Source organism: Vipera berus (genome assembly GCF_964194415.1).
Source record: "Vipera berus genome assembly, chromosome: 1".
NCBI classification, from domain to species: Eukaryota; Metazoa; Chordata; class Lepidosauria; order Squamata; family Viperidae; genus Vipera; species Vipera berus.
This window is the reverse complement of record NC_138202.1, coordinates 308,054,678-308,078,054: the sequence shown is the minus strand read 5'-3', so window position 1 is coordinate 308,078,054 and position 23,377 is coordinate 308,054,678. Positions and strand designations below refer to the sequence as shown.

At 43.2% G+C, this 23,377-nt stretch overlaps 1 long non-coding RNA gene across 3 annotated transcripts in view; it reads left to right on the top strand.

Moving 5' to 3' along the window:
- Positions 1 to 23,377, top strand: part of LOC308666067 — a 180,395-nt gene that overhangs the window by 31,131 nt on the left and 125,887 nt on the right. For all 3 annotated transcript variants that reach the window (XR_014026019.1, XR_014026020.1, XR_014026021.1), the window contains exon 2: positions 10,095 to 10,196. This is a non-coding gene — a long non-coding RNA (uncharacterized lncRNA). The remainder of the gene's footprint in view (positions 1 to 10,094; positions 10,197 to 23,377) is intronic.

Sequence of the window (23,377 nt, the reverse complement as noted above, 5' to 3'; positions counted from 1 at the left end):
CTCCTAAGCTCAGGCTGGTCTACCTAAATGCCAGGTCCGTTGCTAACAAGGCTCACCTTGTTCGTGACCTAGTGGAGAGCGAGCATGCGGACCTGGCTTGCATCACGGAAACCTGGCTGGGCCCAGAGGGTGGTGTTCCTCTGGTTGACCTCTGCCCGCCAGGTTTCCAGGTGCTGCACCAGCCTCGGGCTCATGGGAGGGGCGGGGGAGTGGCAGTTATCATCAGGGAATCCCTTAGCCCACGAGAGACCACCGTCCCTCAGATGGTCGGGTGTGAGTCTCTCCTACTGAGATACGGCCCAGGGGCGCAGTTGGGCCTGCTGCTGGCGTACCTACCACCTAATCGTGCAGCGGCGGCCCTGCCCGAGCTACTCGATGCCCTCTCAGGGTTGGTGGTTGAATTCCCAAGACTCATGGTCTTGGGCGACTTTAATCTACCGTCCCTGGGAGGATCGTCCGAACTGGCTCGGGAGTTCATGGCTTCCATGGCGGCCATGGACCTGTCGCAAATAATTTCTGGACCGACTCATGAGAGAGGCCACACCCCAGACTTGGTGTTCTTGTCTGGACGGTGGCGTGATGATATCGGTGGGGGTACCACAACTGTTACGCCCCTGTCATGGACCGATCACCACCTCCTGCGGCTAGACTTCCCCCTTGCCACCCCCCACCGTGGGTGCACGGTGCCAGTCAGATGGTACCGCCCTAGGCACCTAATGGACCCTGATAAGTTCCAGGCAGCGCTTAGGGACACGCATGCACTCCCTGCTCACAGCTCGGCGGATGCCTTAGTGGAAGCCTGGGAAAAGGCAGCCACGGAGGCTCTGGACCGAGTTGTACCCTTGCGGCCTCTGACCCGGCGCAGATCCCAGCGAGCCCCATGGTTCACTGAGGAGCTCCGGGAGATGAAGCGTCGGAGACGGGGCCTAGAGAGCCGTTGGAGATCCAGTCGATCCGAATCCGACCGATTGCGACTAAGAATCCTCACCAGGTCTTATCTCGCTGCGATAAGGGTGGCAAAATCCAACTATTTTTCCACCCTCATCGTGTCCGCAGATAATCGCCCGGCTGCCTTGTTCAGGGTGACTCGCTCCCTATTAAACCAAGAGGTGAGGGAGGAACCCTTGCAGGGTCGAGCCGAGGAATTCGGTCAATATCTGCTGGATAAAATTGCTCGGATTTGAACTGGCCTGGACTCCAAATGGGCTGAGATGGAAGAACAAGACATGGACAGTCTTGTCGACGTCATCTGGGAAGAATTTGATCCTGTAACTCCTAAGGAAGTGGACAGGATTATGAGAAGGTTGAGCTCCTCCACATGCTTACTGGACCCGTGCCCTTCCTGGCTGGCCTATGCAGCTCGAGAGGGGACACGAGGCTGGTTCCTAGCGGTCATCTCTGCTTCTCTGAGTGAGGGTCACTTCCCCACCGCCTTGAAGGAGGCGGTGGTGAGACCTCTCCTCAAGAAGCCCACCTTGGACCCATCCTCTTTGAATAACTTTCGTCCAGTCTCCAATCTTCGCTTCCTTGCGAAGGTTGTTGAGAGCGTGGTGGCGCACCAACTTCCTCAGATCCTGGATGAAGCGGTTTATCTAGACCCGTACCAATCGGGTTTCAGGCCGGGCTACAGCACGGAGACGGCATTGGTCGCTCTGATGAATGATCTCTGGAGAGCCCGGGACAGGGGCCATTCCTCTGTCCTTGTCTTATTAGACCTCTCGGCGGCTTTCGATACCATCGACCATGGTATCTTGCTGCGACGCCTCAGGGGACTGGGAGTGGGAGGCACGGTTCTGCGTTGGTTCTCCTCCTTTCTCCAGGGTCGCTCGCAGTCGGTGCTGACAGGGGGACAGAGGTCGACCCCGAGGCCTCTCGCTTGCGGAGTCCCTCAGGGGTCGGTCCTCTCGCCTCTCCTGTTCAACATCTACATGAAACCGCTGGGTGAGATCATTCGCAGTTTTGGAGTAGGGTACCATCAGTATGCTGATGACACCCAGCTTTTTATCTCAACTCCAAACAATATCAGTGATGCCCTAGACGTGATGTCCCGCTGCCTGAAAGCGGTCCGGGAATGGATGGGGAGGAACAGGCTTCAACTGAACCCGGACAAGACTGAATGGCTGTACGTTCCGGCAAGCCAGGATATTCAGAACGTCCCATTGCTTAACATCGGGGACAAGTTACTACCCCCTGTTGATAGGGCCCGCAACCTGGGTGTCCTCCTAGACTCGCAGCTCTCCCTAGAAGACCACATAGGAGCTGTGACCAAGGGGGCCTTCTCCCGGGTTTGACTAGTTCGCCAACTACGGCCTTATCTGGACCTGGATTCCTTACGTACAGTCACCCATGCCCTTGTGACCTCTCGCCTAGACTATTGTAACGCTCTCTACATGGGGCTGCCCTTGAGATCCACTCGGAAGCTTCAACTGGTGCAAAGTGCAGCGGCACGGACACTCTTGGGAGCCTCCCGATACTCCCATATCACACCTCTCCTCTGTGCGCTGCACTGGCTTCCGGTTGCCTTCCGTGTGAAGTTCAAGGTGCTAACAATGACATACAAAGCCCTACATGGCATGGGTCCGGACTACCTATGGGAGCACCTTCTGCCAATGTCAGCACCCCACCGTCCTGTGCGCTCCCACAGAGAGGGCCTCCTCAGGGTGCCACCGCTCAAGGAATGTCGGCTGGTGGCCCCCAGGGGGAGGGCATTCTCAGTGGGTGCGCCAGCCCTCTGGAACAGCTTACCAACCGAAATCCGGATGGCCCCCGACCTCCGTACCTTCCGACGCGACTTAAAAACTTTCCTGTTCCAGCAGTCCGGCCTGGCATGATAGCGTTAATTGGGGTCCCAGTTTGTTTTCACTATTGTTTTTATTATTTTATTGTTCATCTGTATACCTTCCTTCCTCTGTACACCGCCCCGAGTCCCTCGGGAGAAGGGCGGTTTATAAAAACTAATAAATAAATAAATAAATAAATAAATAATATTTGTCCAGAACCTTTACCATATTGATTCATATTAGGATGATTCCCTTGATTTAGTTACATCTCCATCTGAAAAATCTGATGACCACTAGATGGAAGAAACAGATCCAGAAAAGTCTAGCTCTGTGCTGCTGTCTAGTGGACATCTGGATTTCTGCAACTGAGATATATTATGTCCACTTCAGGTAACTTTTGGCTCATCTTTAAAGAGATTTTAAACTTAAAACTTCATTCAATATCTGTAATACAGTTAATTATATTCTGTTTAATAAAATGTACCGATTACTTGGCTAATACCTAAAGCAGAACAATTTCATCTCATTCTCCACAGAACTCCAACATTAGATCATATACCTAAGCCCAGTTGACAGAGCTCAGTCAAAGCTGTGTGCTTCTATTTTCCTACCTTCCTGACCTCAGACATGTATTTTCAAAAATTTATTTCCCTCCTAAAGAAAACTCATCCCTGAGAATTAGATCTGTAGTCCTTAGGAGGATATCTAAGGAGATATCACATAATTTATTTCCTCTTTCTGAAACAGACTAATATTCGATGAAGACATTCACATATAGAAGTCCCTTCCTTATCCCTTTAGAAGCCACCAAGTCTGATCTTGTTTAACTGCCAGAGCTCCACTATTAGAAATGGGCAAAGGGAGGCAGGCCAAAATTTCATAATGGGCCTATTGACAGGAACTATGGATCCCAAACCTTCTCTCTTTCAGGTATGATCCTAAACTGTAATGAATTGCCTCCCACTGATTTCAAGCAGGCTGTTAAAAATTGTCTAGAGGAGCATTGAAAAAGAAATTATATGGATTTGTTTCTCTCCAACCCACTAGGCTTACAACATACCAACCTACCAACAACATAGCTTCTCTTGAGCTGATGCAGATTAGTAGATAGTTTAGAAACATAGCAAGGAATGTTTGGTTTGAGGTATTTAACATTCCTTCCTGGCAAGCCTGTTAGCAAGTTTTTAACACAGTGTTTCTCAACCTTGAAAGCTGGAAGTTGAGTGAACTTCAACTCCCATAATTCCCCAGCCAGCATGCTAACTATGGAATTGTGGGAGCTGAAATCCACACTGCTTACAGCTGCTAAGGATGAGAAACACTGCCCTCACACAACTCCCTTTGTCCCTTGGGAGTTCCTGAGCTGGAAAGAACTGTTTTCAGAACTTTGTCAAGAGATTTCCAAGTCAGATTTTACCTCTGAACTGGTCTTGAATATTAAATAAAGTAATGAAAACAAAAGGTGTATAGGTGTTATTTTTTCACATTGTTTAAGAATGGTTGAAGCATACCTTCAGTGATGATGTTGTCAGGATGACTGCTAAATATAAAAAATGAGAATAAATGTACTGTATAATGTTTGTTAAATAAGCCAGAATAAGCAAACCATGCAATATTTAAATACTTACAGGAATGAAAGGATTAGGGAAAATCAGATGGTATATGTTTGGTTCTGAAAGAATAATTATATTACTTCAGAAGAAAATTCTAAATTGCATCATTGCACTTTGAACAATGGGAGTCTTCCTTGGCGGCTTGTGCCCAGGAAAATTAGGCTTTGGTGGGGATATCATTCAGCCTTGACCAGTGTCAAGGGAGGAACTTACTTAATTAATTGCTTTAATTAATTGCTGATCTGACCTACTCCTGTGCCTGTAACTATACTTTTCCCGCTATAATGATATGTGGTGGCTGAGTGGCTTAAAGATGCTGGAAATGGACTTTGTTCCAGTGCTTCGAGTCCTAACACCACATGGCAGAGTGAGCTCCCAATCACTTGCCCCAGCTTTTGCCCATCTAGCAGTTTGAAAGCATGCTACATATGAGCAACATTGGTGGGAAAAGTGGAGGCATTTCGTCTGGATGGTCGGACCCCTGTGGGTGCTGGACCTGCCCGGATGCAATGCCTGACCAAGAGATGACATTGGTAGTAAGAGAAGCCCCTGGATAACACTGCAGGATACCACTCACCTTTCTGATGTGGAGCTACCTCTCCCCCTGTGGTGCATCATGGATAATCATGTAAGTTTGAACTAAACGGACTAGTGCTCTTCGGCAGCCAAATAACAACTCTGTGCCAACAACTCTGTACTAAATAATAAATAAATAATAGATAAGAATTCCCACTATAACTTAGAAATCAAAATATGATCAAATACCATAATGTTACATCTTGAGTCAAAAGTTGGAATTAAGATTGCCGGAAGAAACATCAACAACCTAAGATATGCAGATGATACCACTCTAATGGCAGAAAGTGAAGAGGAACTAAAGAGCCTCTTGTTGCGAGTGAAGAAGGAGAGTGCAAAAGTTGGGTTGAAACTAAACATTAAGAAAACCAAGATCATAGCATCTGGCCCTCTCAATTCCTGGCAAATAGATGGGGAAGAAATGGAGGTAGTGACAGATTTTATTTTCCTGGGCTCCAAGATCACTGCAGATGGGGACTGTAGCCAAGAAATTAAAAGACGCTCCTGGGGAGGAAAGCCATGACAAATCTAGACAGCACACTAAAAAGCAGAGACATCACCCTGTCAACAAAAGTGCGTATAGTCAAGGCTATAGTCTTCCCAATTGCAATGTATGGCAGTGAAAGCTGGACCATAAGAAAGGCTGAGCGCCAAAGAATTGAAGCCTTTGAACTCTGGTGCTGGAGAAGACTCCTGCGAGTCCCTTGGACTGCAAGGCGATCAAACCGGTCAGTCCTAGAGGAGATCAACCCTGACTGCTCTTTAGAAGGCCAGATCCTGAAGCTAAAACTCAAATACTTTGGCCACCTAATGAGAAGGAAGGACTCACTGGACAAGAGCCTAATGCTGGGAAAGATTGAGGGCAATAGAAGAAGGGGACAACAGAGAATGAGGTGGCTGGATGGAGTCACTGAAGCAGTAGGTGTGAGCTTAAATGGACTCCAGAAGATGGTAGAGGACAGGAAGGCCTGGAGGAACACTGTCCATAGGGTCGCGATGGGTCGGACACGACTTCACAACTAACAACAACAACAACATCTTGGATTTGCTCATTGCTACACCTCAAATCACTCTTAAAATATTATAGAGCCAAATGTTGGTAGGAGTTCTTATATGAATATGAGAAAAAGCCCTCAGAGTGGATCAGAGTAAAAACTGTTTAGTCCAATAATCCTTTGCTACAATGGCTACTCATAGGGAGAACATAAACAAGGGTTGCAAGATGTCATTGTAATAGCACTCTTCACTCACATTCTCCAGTAATTGGTACTGACAAAATCTCTCTCTGTGTCTATCTTGATTAGTATTGAAAGGAGGCCTTAAACTCCATGAATATGTCTAATCCTCTTTTATAGCTGTTCAAGTTAGCATGCGTCAGTTCATCATGTGGTAGCAAATTGCTCAACTAACATTGTAATCTACTTTCTATATTTCCCACCTTTACCTGAGCCCCACCAGATCCTGTTGAGCTATCTCATTGAGACAAAATACCATGTATAGCCATGAACACTAACAAATAGGTCATTGAACAAATCCACCCAAATTTCAAACTCAGGGCTTAAATGACCAGGCCTAAATTATTTTACTTTGGACCCATAAGGCAAAGACCCAGCTCTCTGAAAATGTTTATAATGCTGTGAAAGAGTAAAAGAAAGGAAGAAGAAGATTAGCAGCTAGGTGGATGGATTTAGTTATAGTAGTGATGAGTACACCATTTGAAGATCTAAAGATCTGAAAGATCTGAAGAAGATCTATGTAATTGCTAAAGTTGATATTGACAATCAATCAATCACACTATGTATGTATTTCTGTGTGTGTGTGTGTGTGTGTGTACACACACACACACACACACATCCACACTTATTTGTTTTGCTTGCCTTCTTTCACATGAAATCATTGTGCTTTCAATGCTTAACAAAGGACCAGACTATTAGAAGAGGACCAGACTGTTAGAAGAATATCCTCATTTCAACCAGGAAATATTTGTTTTACTGCATTATCTTTTAGTTTTTGATATCTTCCTTGAAGTTTAAAAAAAATCAAAGATCCTCAATACTAGTGTCTTATATTTAGAGAAAATTGTCTCAATGCTCTTGCACAAATCTTTGAGACAGATCTTTCCTTTTATGTAATTTAATTTAATTTTAAAAGCAGACTTGTATTTCCTGCCTATAAAATGATAATGCCCTTAGCCTTTTAGAATACTGCATGCAATCAACAAACACATGGTCACCATGCTTACAATGCCTTCATCTGAGAAAGGATCCACCAAATAGAGGCATTTGGGTGCAGTGGTGGATACCTTGGAGATCTTGGTTGCTACCCTGCTGTGTTGCTCTAGCAGGGCAGTGATCTGTGACATTCATTATTACTTAACACCATTAAACTTCATTCTAAGGAGTCCTCAGATTGAGAAGACATTTCAAATGCACTGACATCTGCCATTACCTGTTCAAAACAGTTGTGGATTCTAATACGCCCCTCTTCAGCTTAAGCAGTTACTCTGGTAGTGCTAGCATATATACTCTGTGGTTGCTTTGAAGATCTATCCATCCTCCTGCTCCACTATGTGGATTCTTCAGCAGACGCCAAGACAGAAAGAACAGGAAGATGATTAGTACTGTATACTCCCCAGGTCTAAATGCACTGCTTTCTAAGGTAAAGGTAAAGGTTCCCCAGCACATGCATGCTAGTCGTTTTTAACTCTAGGGGCCACTGCTTATCTCCGTTTCAAAGCTGAAGAGCCAGCGCTTGCACGAGGATGTCTCCGTGGTCATGTGGCTGGCATGACTAGATGCCAAAGGCACACGGAACGCTGTTACCTTCCCACCATAGTGGTCCTTATTTTTCTACTTGCATTTTTATGTGCTTTCGAACTGCTAGGTTGGCAGAAGCTGGGACGAGTAATAGGCGCTCACTCTGTTACTGGGCACTCGGGATTTGACCTGCCAAACTGCCGACCTTCTGATCAACAAGCTCAGCATCCTAACCCACTGAGCCACCATGTCCCTCTGCTTTTTAAAATACTGCTTTTTTAAAAATCTGAAGCAAAGGCATCATTTTGCTCCATTTTAAGGTGGGAAGATCATAATTTGCCCTTCCACAAAGTTGCGATAGTCAATTTTAAACTTCAGAAGAAACAACCTAAAAGTTCAAAAGCTTGACAATGAGATGTTAAGTTTTGAAAACGTTTTACATCAGACACATAATTTTCACAAGGGACAAAGTAAAATGAAAGAAAGACTGATGGGGCATTCAAAGATTCTTGTATAAAAAAGGGAAGATAGAACACTAATTCCGTCCCTCTCCCCTGAAGCCCAACATAGAAATGGAAAGGTAAAAGAATAAATAGCTTTATAATCCATGAATTGATTTAACTCCTTTAAAAAACAATACAGTGTCCATCACTATCTCTTGGGTTAGCAGATTCCATAGTTTATGGTATTAGATCCTTGGCAGCTAGTTAATTGTAATTCAAGAGTTATATATTTTATTGTTGTAACTTTCAGAACATGGTCCTATTAGTTTGGTGGTATCATCATCCTCATCCTCATCCTCATTCTCCTCCTCCTCCTCCTCCTCCTCCTCATCAATACCCATGCTATTAGGATTAGTTCTTGTTATGCCATTTATGAATTGTTTAATTTTAAACAATTACATGAAACTTCTTTGATTAAACCATTTTTTTACTTTGAATACTTTGCACTGCCACCTATAGATTTCCTCATCAGATGGCTGATTCACTTAAGGGGGGTACATTTTCATCTTGACACCATTCCCACTCATTTCAGGAAGTCTGTAGTAAACACACATATGGAAAGTCTTGTTTTAATAATGTCTGAATATGGCTTCTATAATTATAAAATTCAGACAAAAAAGGAAAAAAAAATTGAAATCAAACAATTCAATTTCAAAAAGGTTTGAATTGAAATTATTCAATCTGACAAATTTAGATTTGATAAGCTCTCCACAGTGTGTATGCTAAAAAAATTGACATTTTTATAAAGTTTGCAACCTCGCCTACAGTTTTTGTATTCCTGTGAAAAGGATGTTAGCAGAAATGGTCTTGCTTAACTGAATTTCCACGGTAAGGCTGGGGAAATTTCGTAACTTATGCAGAAGTAGCAGAGAACCTCTCTCCTCATCAGACTGGAAAGAGATAGCTGACTCATTCATAATCATATGGGCCAAAATAGCACAATCTGGTCAGCTTCTATCTTTATTCTATGTAATAAAGTTCCTAGAGGGAAGAGCCCTATTCTTTTGTAGTGACTGCTGAGCATACAAAATTGCCTACCATTGTTCTGTTTATTATAGCAGAATTAAACTTGAAGAAATGTCAATCTTGTATCCCAATTAGTTTACATAGCACAACTGCCATTGCATTTAAAGTCCTTCAGAAAGATGGCCAATAAGAATGAATGAACCCTCTTAGCTCTCCAAGAAAACGTTTCCTTTTATGCTGCAAGGGCCTCTAGCGGATCAATCAGTTCCCCATCACTTGCAAACTGTCAGCTCCAGCTGTCTTTGACATTAGTACTAGAGCTTTATGAGCTTGGAGCTTTGACATTAGTACTAGAGCTTTATGAGCCCTTGGACTCAGCAAAGGAACCCAGCAATTTTATTGAATTCTCTTTTTAGTCTGTTGATTTATTGTCCCCATTGATCTCTTATTGATCCATTTCCCCCCCTCTTATTTGCTCACAGGACACCCCAGAATCTATCTTTCTGTAATATATTTTGCTTTATTATTTCCTTAGGAATAAAGGAAGGAAACCAAACCAAAGCTATGCACCTGTTATATTGAATACAGAGAAAGAAATTCAGAGGGAATGGAGGGGTCAGGAAAAAAAAGCACAACCCATGCTCTCACATATCTCAGATGGAGTTAACACTAGCAGTTGACTATGCGAAAAGGAGACAAAATGTTCTTTTGGAAATGCAATTTCTGTTTTATTTACAACTGTTTTCCTTTGACTTCTGCATAGCATTTCCCCCATTTCTACAATAAATGAATACAAGTAAAGGCTTGGATAGAATTGGGGGCAGTTGAATAACATTCAAGATGCTTCCATGTGGTCATGTGTGTGTGCATTGATTTTTTTTTGGAAAATTGGCATATCAGATCTGCTGAAAGCATGGAATTCCAAAGAATTGCCAGGTGAACTTCTATTTCATCATGCAAAGTGGACATCTTTCATTTGCAGCCCCTGTCATCTGCTTGAAAGTAAGTAGAAGCAGAAAAGAACAATATGGCTAGAATCCTGCAACTAGCTTCAATATGAAATAGACAGCAGTTAAGTGCATGTAGCCATATCAACAGGAAGCACTGAACTGCATATGAAAAAAATCTTTCCTTTCATCTTCATATCTCAGCACTATGCTATGGCCTACATCAGTGTGTGATATGATAAGAGCTACTCTGTTAGATTAGAAGAACCCTTCCTCAATGGGTCAGGGCTAGACCAGATGGGCCTCAGTGTTTGAGATCTATAATTTTGATCTTAACCACTTGAAAGTAATGTTTCTTCCTGAGGCAACAATCTCAGGTACATATTTACTGCTTAGGCTAATGCCCATAAAATTCAGGAGACTTTCTTATTAGTAAATATGCCTATGCACAGGATGGACACATATCTTATATGTGAAATTCTGGTCTTCAGAACAGCTGGTCTTCAGGAACTGGTTTGGAAACCATTCTTTTTCAATAAAATTGTGTGCTAAAATGTTAATCTTTTAGAGAATAAACTATTTCCCCTTTGGGCAAATAGGAAGACACAAAGTTGTTATCTCCAACTTTGTTTTTCTCTCCAACTTTAGAGCTTTAAAAGAGATATCATCCCATTTCCTTTAATTCAACTTCCATGTCTTATGTGAAGAAAATCACAAAGCTATAAAGTTTGCACAGTCAGTTTAATGAAATGAGATACAGAAGACTATCTCTGCTGTAGGCAGAGTATGAGTTTTCTGTAGAGATAATTGGACTTTCAACTACATTCCTTTCTGTCCAGTATTGTCAGAAGATCATGGTCAACAACATATGGAGATTTACTGCAGTGACCTTACGATCTTGCCATATTTTTAAATAGAACCATAGCTTTGCTCTGGGTTTCAATTTAAGACATTTTCAAAATTAGTTCTAGAACTGGACTACACTATATTTTTTGCAGATTTAAAGTCTTATCAATCATCTTACTTTTTTTCTTTTTCTCAGCATTGCTCATATAAATACACACATTTATACACTACAACAAGTGGTTATTTTTCTGCATGATTCCACCATGATTTCTCCTATGCATTCATACAGAAAACTATATCAAGACCGCTTTTACAGATGTGCTGCTGTACATTAGTAACTTGTGGTATAAAAAAGAGACCCGGAGTAGTTATATTATTGTATCAAGATTTCTTTTTGATCACCTGAAAATTAGGGATGTTTGAGATATGTGATTTCTGTGAATTCTGATGTCAATTGATATGATTCGTGCCACCATGTCAAATAAGATATTTTAGATACATTCAGAAATGCATATTTTGTGATTAAAAATGATTTTAATGCTTAGCTTTAATTTTTCAGGATTGCCTCCAGATTAACAGAAAATCAGGATGGACCCTACAGTATTTATAAAATAAGTTTTAAATCATCTCTCACATGATATGTATGAAAGTGACAGGCCTAAAATAATAATCTGTCCCTCCACAAGGAAGATTGATTCCTTGTAATGCTACACCTTAGTATGTAGAAGAACTTACATGTGAAGAGCTAGTATCACTTTCTAATGTCTTGATAAGACCAGGCTTGGAATACTGCATCCAGTTTTGGTTGCCATGGTATTAAAAAGATGTTGAAACTATAGAAAGAGTGCAGAGGAGAGCACCAAAGATGATTAGAGAACTAAAAGCTAAAACATATAAAGAACGGTTGCAGGAATGAAAAAAAGGACCAGGGATGACATGATAGCAATGTTCCAATATCTAAGGGGCTGCCACAAAGAAGAGGGAGTCAATTTATTCTGCAAAGCACCTGAAGGCAAAACAAGAAGCAATGGATGGAAGCTAATCAAGGAGAGAAGCAACCTAGAACTAAGGAGAAATTTCCTGACAGAACAATTAATCAGTGGAACAACTTGCCTCCAGAAGCTGTGAATGCTCCAACATTGGAGGTTTTTAAGAAGAGATTGGATGTCAGGGAACGTCTCCTTAGTTCTAGGTTGGTTGTCTCTTTGATTAGTAGAAATGTTCAGAAACAAACAGAAAGCTGTTGTGCACATGAAAAGTAAAACTGAGGAAAATTTCAAATACATCTATTCCATCTTTGAAGAACTAGAATAGGATTGAAAATGAAATTATAAGAAGGACTAATTTAGGTCTTTTCAGTGTTGTCGAGTTTATATTTTTACTTTTGTTTCCACCTTCTGTTCTTCTAATTGCCACTAGAGGCAGTTTGGTCTAGTAGTTAAGGCACCACATTTGAAACAGGAGACTGTGAATTCTAGTCCGCCTTAGGCATGAAAGCCAGCTGGGTGACTTTGAGCTGGTCACGCTCAACCCAACTCTCCTCATATGCTTGTTGTGGGGAAAATAAAAGAAAGGAGAATTGTGTGTGTTCACTGGCTTGAGTTATTTATTAAAATAAAACAGGTGGGATAACAAATGTTTATTTCTGTCACTATTTGGCTAATTAATGAATGTTAACATTGTATATAGATTACACCTCTTATAATTTTAGTCCACTGCCTTATTTCTCAAGTACTCATTTTGTTGTATTTTATTACATTAAAATGTTTTAATATTTGTACTCCAATATTAGATTTATTCTATTGCCCTCAAATGGAGCCATATATTTACAAGTGTACTCTTAGAGAAAGAATCTCCTATTTTGTATCATCCAGGCTGAAAGCAAAAGAATCCCTCTATTTAATAACAAGAGATGATATTTAATTAATCTCCCTGATTAGAACTCTTTTACATGGGGAAATGGTTATATTCAGACACTCAGGATCCCATGTAAATAATAGTAATAGCAAAGGTATTACCAATAGTAAGATATGCCCTGAGTGTAATTCTAAACATCTAGAGCACTACTTGAACACATCTTACATCCAGTGATGGTACCTTTAACGTTAAGGCAGGACAAGAAGCAATGGATGGAAACTAACCAAAGTGAGAAGCAACCTAGAACTAAGGAGAATTTTTCTGACAGTTAGAACAATTAATCTGTGGAACAACCTGCCTCCAGAAGCTATGAATGCTCCAACACTGGAAGTTTTTAAGAAGACACTGGACAGCCATTTGTCTGAAATGGTATATGATTTCCTGCCTCAGCAGGGGTTTGGATTAAATGACCCTCAAGGTCCCTTCCAACTTTGTTGTTGTTGTTTGTTGTTATTGTTGTTAAAAACATTTGCCTATTCATTGAAAAGACTCAATAAATGGACAAAAATGCCAAATGCAGTCTAAACATCTCTCTGACTGTGTGACCAACAATATCTTTGAAAACCACAAAGGTGAAAGCTAAGTATAGAAAAGGAACAGTTCAAAACTGATTTGTTAATTGGAAGAACAAGCCAGTGTATGGTCACTACTTGAAGGTTATAGAAGCAAAAGCTGAATAAAAATCCCACATGGAGATGGTTAAGATCCTAGAAAAGGTAATAAAAAAACAGATCTGCAAACAACTAGAAGAAAACAAAGTCATAACTAGTAGCCAACAAGGGTTTGTTAAAAGCAGATCATGCCAAACCAATCTCATCTCATTCTTTGATAAAGTGACTAAACTAGTAGATCAGCGAAACACAGTGGACGTAGTATACTTAGATTTCAGTAAGGCATTTCAGAAGGTAGACTACAACCTACTCCTTGGTAAACTAGGAAAATGTGGAATAGACAACATCATCACCAGATGGATCTGTAGCTGGTTAACAAACCATACTCAACAACTAGTCCTCAATGGCACTACATCCACATGGACACAGGTCGGCAACCTGCGGCTCCGGAGCCGCATGCGGCTCTTTGAGCCGTCTCTTGCGGCTCCCAGCCGCCCGGTGCGCGCGCACCTCTTCCAACGGGCAGTGGTGCGCGCGCACCTCTCCAAATGGAGAGTGGCACCGCCCGTTTGGAGAGGTGCACGCGCACCTCCCCGAATGGGCGGAGGTGCGCGCGCACCTCCCCAAACCTTTGGAGAGGTGTGCGCGTACCTCCGCGCGAATGGGCAGCGGTGCCGCTCTTTGAGGAAGCTGCCGCGGCCCGTCTGTGAAGCTGCCGAAAGCGGCAGCTTAGCAGACGGGCCGCGGCAGCTTCCTCAAAGAGCGGCGCCCCTGCCCATTCCGAGAGGTGCGCGCGCACCTCTCCGAACGACCGGAGGTGCGCGCGTACCTCCGCGCGAATGGGCAGCGGTGCCGCTCTTTGAGGAAGCTGCCGCGGCCCGTCTGTGAAGCTGCCGAAAGCGGCAGCTTAGCAGACGGGCCGCGGCAGCTTCCTCAAAGAGCGGCGCCCCTGCCCATTCCGAGAGGTGCGCGCGCACCTCTCCGAACGACCGGAGGTGCGCGCGTACCTCCGCGCGAATGGGCAGCGGTGCCGCTCTTTGAGGAAGCTGCCGCGGCCCGTCTGTGAAGCTGCCAAAAGCGGCAGCTTAGCAGACGGGCCGCGGCAGCTTCCTCAAAGAGCGGCGCCCCTGCCCATTCCGAGAGGTGCGCGCGCACCTCTCCGAACGACCGGAGGTGCGCGCGTACCTCCGCGCGAATGGGCAGCGGTGCCGCTCTTTGAGGAAGCTGCCGCGGCCCGTCTGTGAAGCTGCCAAAAGCGGCAGCTTAGCAGACGGGCCGCGGCAGCTTCCTCAAAGAGCGGCGCCCCTGCCCATTCCGAGAGGTGCGCGCGCACCTCTCCGAACGACCGGAGTTGCGCGCGCACCTCCCCAAACCTTTGGGGAGGTGCGCGCGTACCTCCGCGCGAACGGGCAGCGGTGCCGCTCTTTGAGGAAGCTGCAGCTTAGCAGACGGGCCGCGGCAGCTTCCTCAAAGAGCGGCGCCCCTGCCCATTCCGAGAGGTGCGCGCGCACCTCTCCGAACGACCGGAGTTGCGCGCGCACCTCCCCAAACCTTTGGGGAGGTGCGCGCGTACCTCCGCGCGAACGGGCAGCGGTGCCGCTCTTTGAGGAAGCTCCCAGCCGCCCGGTGCACGCGCACCTCTTCCAACGGGCAGTGGTGCGCGCGCACCTCTCCAAATGGAGAGTGGCACCGCCCGTTTGGAGAGGTGCACGCGCACCTCCCCGAATGGGCGGAGGTGCGCGCGCACCTCCCCAAACCTTTGGAGAGGTGTGCGCGTACCTCCGCGCGAATGGGCAGCGGTGCCGCTCTTTGAGGAAGCTGCCGCGGCCCGTCTGTGAAGCTGCCGAAAGCGGCAGCTTAGCAGACGGGCCGCGGCAGCTTCCTCAAAGAGCGGCGCCCCTGCCCATTCCGAGAGGTGCGCGCGCACCTCTCCGAACGACCGGAGGTGCGCGCGTACCTCCGCGCGAATGGGCAGCGGTGCCGCTCTTTGAGGAAGCTGCCGCGGCCCGTCTGTGAAGCTGCCAAAAGCGGCAGCTTAGCAGACGGGCCGCGGCAGCTTCCTCAAAGAGCGGCGCCCCTGCCCATTCCGAGAGGTGCGCGCGCACCTCTCCGAACGACCGGAGTTGCGCGCGCACCTCCCCAAACCTTTGGGGAGGTGCGCGCGTACCTCCGCGCGAACGTGCAGCGGTGCCGCTCTTTGAGGAAGCTGCCGCTTTCGGCAGCTTCCTCAAAGAGCGGCGCCGCTGCCCCTTCGCACGGAGGTACGCGCGCACCTCCCCAAAGGTTTGGGGAGGTGCGCGCGCAACTCCAGTCATTCGGAGAGGTGCGCGCGCACCTCTCGGAATGGGCAGGGGCGCCGCTCTTTGAGGAAGCTGCCGCGGCCCGTCTGCTAAGCTGCCGCTTTCGGCAGCTTCACAGACGGGCCGCAGCAGCTTCCTCAAAGAGCGGCACCGCTGCCCATTCGCGCGGAGGTACGCGCGCACCTCCGGTCGTTCGGAGAGGTGCGCATGCACCTCTCGGAATGGGCAGGGGCGCCGCTCTTTGAGGAAGCTGCCGCGGCCCGTCTGCTAAGCTGCCGCTTTCGGCAGCTTCACAGACGGGCCGCGGCAGCTTCCTCAAAGAGCGGCACCGCTGCCCATTCGCGCGGAGGTACGCGCGCACCTCCGGTCGTTCGGAGAGGTGCGCGCGCACCTCTCGGAATGGGCAGGGGCGCCGCTCTTTGAGGAAGCTGCCACGGCCCATCTGCAAAGCTGCCGAAAGCGGCAGCTTTGCAGACGGGCCGTCGCCGTCGGGCAACCGGGAACCGGTTCCATCTCATTTTTTTAAAAAATGGCAGCCGCGTGCGTCCACGCATGCGCAAAAAACCTTTTTGCGCATGCGCGTGCATGGACACACGCACGCGGCTCCCTCTTTTTTTAATTTGTGATGGAACCGGTTCCCAGTGGCTCTTTTTCTTTTTTAGGTTGCCGACCCCTGCACATGGAGAAAAGTAAGCAGTGGGGTTCCACAAGATTCCATCTTAGGCCCAGTACTCTTCAATATCTTCATCAACAACTTAGGTGAGAGAATAGAAGGGGAACTCATCAAATTTGCAGATGACACCAAACTGGCACGAGTAGCCAACATGCCAGAAGACAAACTCAGAATCCAAAAAGATCTTGACCAACTTGAACAATGGGCCCTATCCAACAAAATGAGTTTCAATGTGAAGAAAAGCAAAGTCTTACATTTAGGCAGGAAAAGCCAAAGGTACAAGTACAGATTGGCTTAAAAACAGTAACTGTGAGAGGGACCTTGGAGTCCTAGTGGACGATCATTTGACTATGAGCCAGCACTGTACAGCAGCAACCAAAAAAGCTAATACAATCCTGGGTTGTATAAACAGAGGCATAGAATCAAGATCACATGAAGTATTAGTACTGCTTTATAAAAACCCTAGTAAGACCACACCTGGAATACTGCAGCCAATTTTGGTCACCATATCACAAAAAAGATGTTGAGAGTTTGGAAAAATTCAGAGAAGAGCAACTAAGATGATCAAAGGCCTGGAGACTAAAACATACGAAGAATGGCTATGATATTTGGGTTTGGCTAGTCTAAAGAAAAGAAGAAATAGGGGAGACATGATAGCAGTGTTCCAGTATCTGAGGGGCTGCCACAAGGCAGAGGGGGGCAGGTTGTTCTCTAAAGCACCAGATGGAAGGATGAGAAACAATGGTTGGAAACTGATCAAAGAGAGAAGCAATCTGGAATTAAGGAGAAATTTCCTGACAGTGAGGACAATCAAACAGTGGAACAGCTTATTCCAAGAAATTGTGGGCGCTCCATCACTGGAGATTTTTTAAGAAGAGACTAGACATTCACCTGTCTGAGATGGTATAGGTTCTGCTGCTTGAGTAGGGGGATGGACTAGAAGACCACCAAGGACCCTTCCAGTTCTATTCTATTCTACAGATTCTAAAGACAAGATAGAAAGAAATTGAAGGCTTTATTTTAGAGATTCCAGAATAAGCTTTGTCAACTAATTGCAGGAAAGAGAAAATGTTGCAAGCAATGCCTTTGTAGTGAAAAGGTTAAAAAAAATTGATCATTCAATCAGTGACTACAGCAAAATTTTACAATTTCACAAAGAGTCTACAAGCAGAGTCATGACCAAGTTGCCAAAATTATTCACTGGAAACTTTGCCAAAGATTTGGATTTGAACGTAATGAATTATCCTGACCAAGTTGAGAAAGTTTTGAAAAATGAGCAGGTTAAGTTTCTGTTGCACTTCAAAATTCAAAGAGCAAGGCATCTTGTTTATAGCATTCCTGATATAGCAGTCATTGAAAATTAGAAAGTCTGGTTCATTGTTGTTGCTATTCCACTGATTAAGGAAAAACAATTATAAAAAATATGAAATACTGGGACCTGCAGATTAATTGAATATTTATGAAAAAGAAATCCATTGTTATTCCAATTATGATTGGCATCCTCAGACTTAAAGGACTTCATCAAAGCCTGGAAATATTGAACTTATCAGACCTGAACACCCAATCTTCTCTTAATAATGGTTGGTCCTAGGTTAGGATTTGAATCATTAACTTTTCACCAGCCTTTGACTATGAATCTAATTGTGGATTATCCATCAGACAACAATATCTGCCCATCCAAGTTTCTTGGGAAGGACTCAGTAAAAATGTCAAATCCAGTCTAAACATCTGGCCAATTGTGCAATGAATTACAATAAGTTTAATAAACATATTAAACTTAAATAGAGGTGGGAAGACAGAGATTCCAGAAAGAGATCTGTCAAGTACGTGATAAATATTTTTGACCAACACTCATTCATAAAAGTGTCTGAAATTATTTGTTCATGGAATTTGAAACATTAATAATTTTTGAATAAACATGAATGGCATTTAATGAAATTGTTGGGTCATATGTTGGGGCATACATGATTATTTGGATCATCTGCTTCTAAGTTCAATATTATTAACATTCAAAAACAGAAAATATATCATACATTCTACTAAATGTGTGAATAATGCAGTTTTCTGTATTTCTTGACTGCCATCTTTTTGCAGCCCAGTGTATTTAAGCAGCTTTAATCAAGCTAATTTTTCACACAACTTTTCTTAATAATTTTGCAATTGTTTCCTGTTTTTTTCTTTTATTTTTATGAGAAAGTTTCCTCATATCTTCTGACTTACAGAAGTTACCACATGGAGATATTATGAAAGTGACTGAGGTCCTGAGGTCCTGCGTCAAAAATCACAACAATACTTCTACTTTGAAACCTGTTGAATTTTTGAAATAATGCCTTGAACTGTTTACTATCAGTCTTCTGTTTGTGCTTTTTATTTTATTTTATTGTAGTTTTGCACAATTTATTTTTGCTGCATTATTATATTCACACATTTAGTAGAATGTATAATATACTTTCTGTTTTTTGAATGTTAATTCAAATGTTAATATTAATATTTAAATGTTAATTCACTGATAATCCCTCATTTTTGGAAGATTTGGGGCTGAAAGGGCAGAGACACTGTTTTTCAGTGATGGGACAACTTTTTTAGAATGACCTCCTGTTGGAAATTCATGTCTCCAACCTTCTAGCAAAAGCCAAAGATTAGAGTTTTTCCGGGGGTTCAGGAGGGAGATGGCAACATTGGGGGACTGATGTTATACACTGTCTGGGTCTTTTAGTTTTTTATTTATGTTTTATATTTTATTGTATATTTTTATTATGTGAGCTGCCAAGAGTCATTTGATTAATAACTAAAGCAAATAATAACTAAAAACCCAGAAGGGGCAATTCAAATAAGCAAAGCAATGTTTGAAGTCTTATATGTTTGAAGTCTTAGCTTGATTCTGATTATTCTGTAAACAGGTTTTGGGAATGATGATGATTTCCCAAGGGTTTAATCTAAATTTGGATTATGTGGAGAGGCTGGGATGGCTACGGTAGCTGAAAATAGCAAGTCCTTGTTTAAATAAGAACCTAAATATAAAGCCCAATATTCTGTACCCAGATTTAAAATCATCATAGTAAGTTTCAGAGGTATATGTTATGGCAAAGTTCCATTATTATGCTTCTCTCAGAGCAGCTAAAGAGTAGAACAAAGGAGGTCTTTCTTCACAGAACAGTTCATGAAATTAAATTAGGGGAAACAAGAACAACACTAAGGCATATCTGTCAGTACCTGAAAGCAGAAAGTGCTATGTTGCTTAAGCCAGTAAAAAAACAGAAACCCACATAATTCAAGAATTTACAGGCTCGAAGTACTGGAAGGATGTCAAATTCTTTTATTGGGCTCTTGAGAAAGTTTCTCTTAATATTGTATTTCATTCAGAACTAGTCAGAGGTTAGTAGTTTTTGGAGAAACAGATCAATAGTCATCCACAGGAAACATGGTGAGAGTTTAGCTCTGATAGGCTGGAGCTAGAAAAAATACCACAGATCACCTCTTCATGTATAGTAACTTTCTGAGTTCAGTTTCATTTTTAGACATATTCCTTTGTCCCTCAAATGAACTTATTTCCAGACTTCTGAAAAGAACTAACATTTGAAAGGCAAAGTAGACATATGCAATACTGCAAGCATTCTCTTTGAATAGTCAGCATTTTTATTACCCTTTGCATGGATTTGAGTGACAAATCTAATATGTTGCCAAAGGAAATAAAATGAACCAAAATCTGTATACCTTTTTCATGTATTATGTATCAGCAGTATTTGTAAATAAGCAAAAATCTCTCTGCATAAAACAGATTAGGATGTAGATTGTCATGGACAATATCTATTTATATGATTGATAGGAGTTGAGAATAACTTGATGGCATATAATCAATCAAGTCCCATAATGTTCATTATCATGTCAATTATATTTGAAGTGTAACTTGCATTGCGTAGGCAGTTTACCTTTGTGACTCTCTCACAAAATGTTGCACTTTGAAGCAACTGAGAAAGTTCCGGAGTGTTTTTAGCATATCTATAAGGAACCCAAGTGAGATCTAATAAGATGCAGGGCAAAGGGCATGCCACAGGGGCTGAAAATGGCTAGTAGAATCTGGGCAGAGTCCAAAACCTGCTTTTATTATTAATAATATCCATGACCAGCATTATGTTGAACCAAGAAAACACTACTTTAAAACTGTAGCAGTTAAAATGAACATGTTGCCTCACCTGCAGGTTGGGGATGAGATGAAGGCAAGGTCAGATGGACAGTTTAGAAAGAAGGATTATTGGGTGTGATCCTAAAATGTAATACGCATTGCTATCATCAAAGGATTGCATTAGTCACACTTGAATTTAATCACCACCAATTGACCATTTCAGTGGATCTTCCTGTGTTTGCATCTAGATCTATCTCAAATAGACATTGCTGTTCCTGCTGGACTTATACACTTCTAGAAATCTTATGATTTTCTATGCAGGCCTCCTGCTAGTTTCATTGTATATAGGATATGATGTTTGCTTCCATCTGGCCTAGCTAGCTATTGCTGCCTGTTCACTAGTGTTTTCTGTATATAGAGGAATGAATGGTCAATAGTCAGTCAGTAGGATACAGTATACAATTGTAAAGTCGCGTGCTTCACATACAGACGGACACAGAGCTGGGGTAAAGATGAGTTTATTCTGAACAGAACGAACTGGGGAAACAGGGAAGCCTGGCGTCTATTTGTACCTGCCCAGATGGATGGCATCCAATCAGTTCAAACCTGGGCTTCCTGCCAGTGCAGGTGACAATGGGTGTAGATCCTGGCTTCCCACCAGGCTGACCATGCCTGGGGCTGTCAACAGCTTAAGTCATTAGGCTTATCCTGAGTGAGCAGTCATCGTCCAGAGCTGTCCAGCCCCTCTGCTGATCTGCACCATCAGCCTCCTGCTGTGCTGTCCTTTGTGTATGCTGGGAGGCATACACTGCAACAATTTTATAGATATATGTGTTCATGGCATTGGAGGGTCATTTAGGCCACTGCTCAAATTAGGAATCCAAATTAATGCACCCTGATGGACGAATAGTTAGCATATTGAAAGGGAAGTCAACACCTCTTTTGGTCATAGGTTTCATTGGCAAACTTTTCTTACTGTGAGGAAGCTTTTCATAACACTTAGCCAGAATCTGTCTTTCATAACCTATTGTAATACTATTATTCTGTAACTTGAGCTTTTAAGATGAAAGAGGACAGATCTTGGCCTTCTTTGTGATATCCTTTAGCTTTTTAAAAACTTATGTCACATCTTACTTAGTTATTTTTTGGTCAGGCTCAGTATGCCCATTTCTTTTATCTTTCCTTGTAAGTTTTAGTCTCTAGTCCTCTGATCACAATACTGCCTTCCTTGTAGCTGTTGTTTTTCTGAATTTTCAAATGAAGTACACTGCCCAGTAAAAGACACAATATTTAGGATAAGAACTAATCAATACAGCATATAGTAGCATTACTATAGTTAGAAACTGTATTTCAATGTATGTATTCTAAAATTGTTATTGCCTTTTCAGTAGCCATATCATATGGCCAATTCATATTCAGCCTGTGATCAACTAGTTCTTCAATATTCAAAAGATAATTTTAGGGCCCCAACTATCCAGTCGATTGAAGACTTCATGTGACTCATGAACAAATTGCTCAAATTATATATGGACAATGGATGGTACCACATAAAGACAAACACACAAATAAATTTCTTTCTCATCCTGATGGATTATATCTATCTCAATCTCAGGTCCTCTACCAAAGGCCTGGGATTTAGATTTAGAGAATTCTGCATAGTATTTTACTGTTCCTAACACTGCACTCACCTGGACAGAGAGCTCTGAGGTTGTTCCTGGGATTTATTAGAGTCACTCTCCCAGCTGAAGAGTCACAGCCCAGAGTGCTCCCAATACCACTGGCCTTTACTTTCTACATCCTCTTTAGTTCCTCCTGCAGATCCTGATACTTCTCCAGTTTCTCATACCCCTTTGTGATGTTGCTGACACTTGGCACTGCTACTTCTATCACTGCTGTCTTCTGGTCTTTCTCTATTACAATAATGTCTGGTTAATTGATCGGTACTGTTGGTCCATCTGGATCCGGAAGTCCCACAGGATCTTAGCTTCTTATTCTTCATGATGTTCTGTGGAATCTCCTTTCTGAATTTGGGAGTGTACAGTTCATATACTATGCAGATGTTCCTGTACACAATGTCAGGTATTTGGTTATGCTGTTCAGTGGATGCCGTTCCTACATCTTTCCAGCCCTTTCCAGCCACTGTAGGCTTTCCCAATGTCTTACTACCTCTGCTATCTTGTCTTGGTATGGAACTTCCTCTGCTTAATCTTTCTCCCATGATGATGATGATGATGATGTGTGTGTGTGTGTGTGTGTGTGTGAGTGTGAGAATCTGTTGTATAATTTGTGTTGCTATATTGTTTTATTCTTCCCCTTTCTCTTGTTTTATTTTTATTTTTCTCATTTTTTGTCTTATCAGATAAAGGACAAGAAAATGATATAAGTCTTAATTTATTTTGTAATTGTGTCATAGGTGGTAATAGTTAAGGAGTAAGTCAAGAACTCTAGTTGGTTTGCATATGAAGAACAGGCAATTGGAGACTATCACTGACATATGACGTGCCTCATGTTGTAGCTATGATATAGATGTCCACTACCATTGCTGATGGGAAGATACACCTGTCTGCTGGCTTATGTCCAAGAAGTTGCTTGAAGATAACTAACCATAAGCATTCATAGCTCTGGATGCTTTTGCCTTTATAGTTTGTTTTATATGTGGCATGAATGATTTTCTCCAGATTTCCTCTCTTGTGCTGCACATCTGTGGGTAATTCAAAACTATGCCCAGAAAATTATCTCCTGTTTTCCCCAGGGCAAAATATAGTA